This window comes from Watersipora subatra, chromosome 7, assembly GCF_963576615.1.
Source record: "Watersipora subatra chromosome 7, tzWatSuba1.1, whole genome shotgun sequence".
NCBI lineage: Eukaryota > Metazoa > Bryozoa > Gymnolaemata > Cheilostomatida > Watersiporidae > Watersipora > Watersipora subatra.
The window spans coordinates 11400155-11405857 of record NC_088714.1 but is presented as its reverse complement, the minus strand read 5'-3'; the positions used below and the strand labels follow the sequence as shown (position 1 = coordinate 11405857).

General features: G+C 30.5%; 1 long non-coding RNA gene across 1 annotated transcript; it reads left to right on the top strand.

Annotated features, from left to right (window-relative positions):
- Positions 1 to 954: 954 nt before the first annotated feature.
- On the top strand, positions 955 to 5041 carry LOC137401075 (uncharacterized). The gene is made up of 3 exons (XR_010979287.1): positions 955 to 1180; positions 2260 to 2430; positions 4777 to 5041. It is a non-coding gene; the product is annotated as an uncharacterized lncRNA (long non-coding RNA).
- Positions 5042 to 5703: the final 662 nt, after the last annotated feature.

Below are 5703 nucleotides of genomic sequence, written 5' to 3'. Positions count from 1 at the left end.
CTAAAAAAATATTAAAAGTGGCCATTTTGTAGTTGATTATGCAATCAAATGATTCCAAATATTTATTATCTTCAGACAAACATTTCAATGTGCTATTTTAATCCTAACAGCAGTTTAATTATTAAATTTGTTTAGTATTGAGGCTATGGGAAGTTTGTATTTTAATTAAATTTTATACAGCCCCTCAGAGAATGCATAGTTTTTTGTAAAGTCTAGGTTGTTAGTCTATTTTACAAAATATCGTTTGCTATTTACATGAGTATAAGAGTGCTTACAACATAATAGTCATGTAATACAAAAGACAACAAATTTTTTAAAGCTGCAAAATAATTTTTACAAAACTGAATAATTGCAGAACTGGTTATTTTAATGCATTAATTTTTAAATCAAGTTATTCTAAACAAAGAGTAAAACTCTCTGTTGGCAACCCTTGTATGTAAAATTAGTTGTGCTCAGAGTAAATAAGAAATTGAGCTTAATACTTTATTTAACTTTAAGTATATATCTGTCTTATTTTAGGTAACAGGTAAAGTGGTATAAATAGTTTTTACACACTGATATATACCCAAAAACAGTTTTCATCTGCTAGGCATTGATATTCTGTTCTGCTTCGACAGAATATCAACCTTAGTAGATGATTAATTCTCCATCTGAAAGCAGATAAGTTAAGATGAGACTATTAAATAGCTGAAGTAACAGCAGTGCAGCCATGAGCTTAGAAAGTCATAGTTATAAATAAATGCACTATGTAAGCATTAATATATTTTACATCAAACCTGGTATTTACTGTAGTTATGATAAAAATGCCTCACTTGCAGAAAGAACTAAAAATGATCTCACATATTTGCCAATGTTAATGGTTATAAGCATGTTTGTTTAGTTATTGTATGTTACTTAAAAAGTGTTTACAGATGTCGGATTAGAAACGCGTAGGTTACAGTGTAGGATGGAAAGTTACATTAAATATTTTATCAGTTTCAAAGTGAGCTATAGCAGTTATATTACATTCATATTTACCAACTATTCTGAATTATGAGCAGTATACAGCTTTAATACTTTAGAGCTGAGCCATGCACATGCAACCATACTTGTTTTGGATACGGATGTCAAGATCCACAGGGGTGTAACTGTCTACCATGGCAAGCCTGTTTAGATGTCAAAGGTGTTCCAACCTGCTTTGGTAGGTTCTTAAGTTTGCTATAAATAACCTTTGCTTAAAATTACAAGATCCTTGTAATAGTAGTTGTGATCTAAACTTTATTGATGTTTACTGAGTACATTTATTGCAGTCTACTTTACAAAAGTAGGCTTTAGATTAAGCATTATTAAGATTTTAAAAAAAATTCTAAAAGCTTCTTGTAAAAATTTGAAATATTCATGTTCTTATCCTATAAAAAATAATTCCAATGAATTTTCATGCAGGGTCAATCGTTTTCTACCTTTAATTTTTAATTTTTGGTCAATCAAATTGAAAAGAATTGTAGTATACAATAAAACTTCTAAATCAGCGCAATAAGTATTGTATTATCAAATATATTGTTCACAAATAGTTATTTCACATATTCTCTTCAAGTCTAAGAAAAACTTAGCATCAGCCAGCTGGTGAAATTGACCAAAGATTTTTCTGCGGGAGTTAGTACTTTTCTTTTTTAAGTTTGTTTTCCCAATATACATGTATGATTGTGAGACAGAACTACATGCACAATGTGTTACAAAAAAGTAACTTTAATAAAGTGGGAAATAAATTTAAAACATGCCAAAGTTTGCTATCATTGCTTTGTAACCAAAATACTAGTGAATGCTAAGAAAGACTTTTGCTAGATAAAAAGCTGTAAAAAATTAAAATGTGTTGTAGCATCTGGTAGTATAAAAAGGTTTAACTGAAAAGCTAACATCATTGTCTAAAAAGATAATTTTTTAAATACGTTTGGGTCGATTGATACTTGGCAAACAAATTTTTGAGCTGCGGTTTTTATTCTATCAGCCTTTCTTTAGGCTGCTTTTTATAATCACTAGATGCTGCTGAAAAAGTTTATCATGACAACTGAGCAATAAATAACTTTTGCAACTAAATTTCTCAAAGTTTTATCTATAAAAAAACCTTCACTTGCGTTTTAGACCAAAGGACTTTTTACTATTACTCACTAGAATTCATAGAAATATTAGAGCATTTGTAAAGCTGTTGTATCTAGTCAAGCTGACTTTGTAGCAACAATAATAACAACTAAGTAACAAGCAGCAATTGTTTGTATATTTTAGACTTGAACACAAATATCAAGGATTATGTTTTCAATGACAAGCATGGAGACGTACGAACATGTCATCTATTAAAGCGTTGCCCAGATCACATGATCTGTGAGAATGGATACTGTCGATGCCCGCGTGGTACTATAATATCTTATGACAATGTTCAATGTCATCTGTCCTCAAGTAAGTAAAATATTTAACAGCTGTTAATTTTTCCACTTTATTTTCCTGTATGCATGTTAGTTAACACGTATATATATGCTTCTGTTTTTACACACGGGTATAAAATATTGAGTCCGAGAACATGCTGCATCTAACCTGCTATAGGCATCATATTTTCTGTAAAAGAAATGCCATTTAGAAAAAGTACACATGTATTTAGGAAAAGATACAAAAAACTCCTTTGTGGTGAATATGGTAACTTATTGTTAAAAGAAACTACTCTGTTTTAAAAAAGATCATAAGTAAGTTTTGAAATAAAAGAGTTAGTGATCAACTATGTTGTATAATTGTCATTACTTTTACTACAAAGTTCTAGTAGAAATCTGTAGCAGAATTATTTTAGATATGAAAAGCATATAATAAATGACAAAACATCAACTGGTAAAATGTAGAAGGTAAAGCTGTAGCAAACCAATTAGTGTATTTATTACCTATTATTATTGTGAGTGAGATCAATAAACTAATTAAAACAGTAATTAAAAAATAACATCATTTGTGTTAGCGTAGAAATTGTTTGGAGTTAAATAGCTAAGTTCTACTATTAAGGGCTACTAATATATTATTTTGCTATCTGCGAAACATACAAATGGTTTTACTCAAATTTAATGTCAAGAAAACAGCATTGGACATGATAGTTCCAATCAATTAATTACAACCATTGTTATTCTTTTAATCTAATTAAATTGCAAAATGAATTAAAAAGTTTTAATAATGATATAAAAATATTGATGCCAGAAAAATTTATAATCAGCACTTGAAGTTATATCATATTTTTCATCTTGTGCCGTCCCTAATTTTGTTCTATGTAATCTGTGTAAATATTATATTTGGCAACTATTTTGCTTCTAAATTTTTGAAAGGAGCCAACCTTTTTAATTTTATTCTTTTGCTGTTTTAATTTTATTATATTGTTTGTGTGCAAAGTTGCACTAGAAAAGATTAGTAACAACACCTTAAATTAATGAAATATACATAAAACTGGTGCATACAGGTGTTAAACATTTATTTATAATTTCTTACATACAATACTTAAAAAAAAATATTAAATAACATGATATAATAAAATATAGTTTAGAAAAACTCTCCTGAAAAATATAAAATGGAACCTCACAATACTTGCAGTGAAATGTGATACAGATCTTGAGTGTCGAGTCTTCATGGCAAACACAACCTGTGATGTACTGGTGAGAAAGTGTCGGTGTGCGATCCTGGCACATGGAATAGCTGAAAACATGGGATGCCTTACTAGTAAGAGTTGTGATGTATTAAAAACAAATTATAACAACAGTCTTTTTAAAAAAATATTTGTATGCGTAGAAGCTAGTCTAGATTTTTAAATTTAATTCGTTTCCCGGCAAACAGTCTTTTGGTAAAAATGTAGTCTAACCCAAAAGGTGAACCACAAGAAGCCAAGTAGTTTCAAGTTTAATATTGTAACATCAAATCATTTTTACATAATATTAACTATTTCTAAACCAGCTATAAGCACATTTACTTATATTTTTAGTCTACATTGCCTAATAAAAGTAACTATGAATTACTTAAAGCATTTCAGAGGTGAAAATGTTTATTTTAGACATATTCAGTTGATGATATAAACGTTTAATAGCTAAAAACAGCGTGAAGTTTTTTGTATCTGTACAGTATAGTAATGCACCGGTAGTGCCGGTCACCATCAGATATTTTCATGAGTAATAACTGTATGTATAATTATTCCATGCTGCAGCAGGATGATTAGGTGGTAAAGTTAGTAGCGCGCTTACCTAGAAGACTACATATCACGGTTTAATTCGTGTGCATGGGAATATTTTTTCTGAATGGTTTTAGAAAGGCTTCAGACAGATGAACAGACACAGCTCCTATTATAGTAAAGATTGACATATGCTTAAATAACAGCTGAATAATTGCTAAACACTGAAGAGTACAATTAGAACATGAAATATAGATCATTATCCTCAATACCTGATGTTTAAAGCTGTGTAAAGTCTAAAGTGTACAACTAGTTCATTGATTGGGTAGAGAAGATAGGTAATCTGACAGAAATTAGAAATTTCCTATTACATGTCCTTCCGGGATTTAGAATAGGTTATTGATAAGCTCAACACTTCAGCTTCCTTCATTTTGAACTATTGATTTGTTTTGTTTATGCAAAGTTGAACGATTGTGCATTGAGCATATGAAGTCCTAATAATTTGGAGCATTGAACCATTGAGCATATAAAGTTTTAGAGATGAAAAACTGTCTGAAATTGTTGTAATTTTGTTGGCGTAGTTTCATCTAAAAGCATATATTTCTGGTCTTTTAAAGATCTTCTGGACAGCAGAGCTATGAGATTTTCTCAAGTAATTGATAAGTTCACTGCTGAAACTAGAATACATAACTGGAAGCAGATCGGTATTATCTTTGGAGCTGCTGCTGGCATTGGTACTCTCTTCTTTGTCATCAAGTGGGTTTACAAGCAACAAAGAGAAAAAGGGAAAGAGCAAAGAAAACATAGAGAGTTTGCAACAAGACTAGGAATTGACTTAGACTTATAAGTTATAAATGAATACCTGAAATAAATATACTAAGCATGTACAAATCTTTGGTATCTTACACGCGGTTCACGCTTTGCATGTGTATGCATTTGTTAGGTCTATCCTGAGCATCTCCTTGACTATAGTGAGCAAGTCAAATGAATTCGCTTTGTAAAACTATAAGCATTTGAAATATTCTTAATTTTTGTTAATTCAAGTAGAGTTCTTCCCAGCTCTGCATTGAATTCTTCACCAAATGTTTGAAAGCATGAATGAAAATTTTGCAGTACTGATTTTACTTGCAGTACCATCACAACCAGTACTGCCAGCAATACTGACACTACTATCACTACTATCAGTAATAGCAATACTATCACTCATATCACGGCTAGCGCTACTAGCACTACTAGCACTGATATCATTACTAGCAAGGCTACCAGTACTAGCGCTACTATCACTACTAGCATTTTCAGCACTAATTATTATTAATTAATTCAGTAATTAAGTACTAATAATTATACATTTTATTATTATTCCACCATTCTGCATTGCCCGTAATTTAATACATTTATGTATTATCACACAAAAAATTATGGTGGGTTACCTTTTTCAAATTTCAAGCCTTTTCTAGACAGGGAGACTCATGAAAGAAGCAACTGTAGTCAAGCCTCAGGTAGCATAGTAATTATGTAGTTAATACTTTATCAGGCTGTCCAGT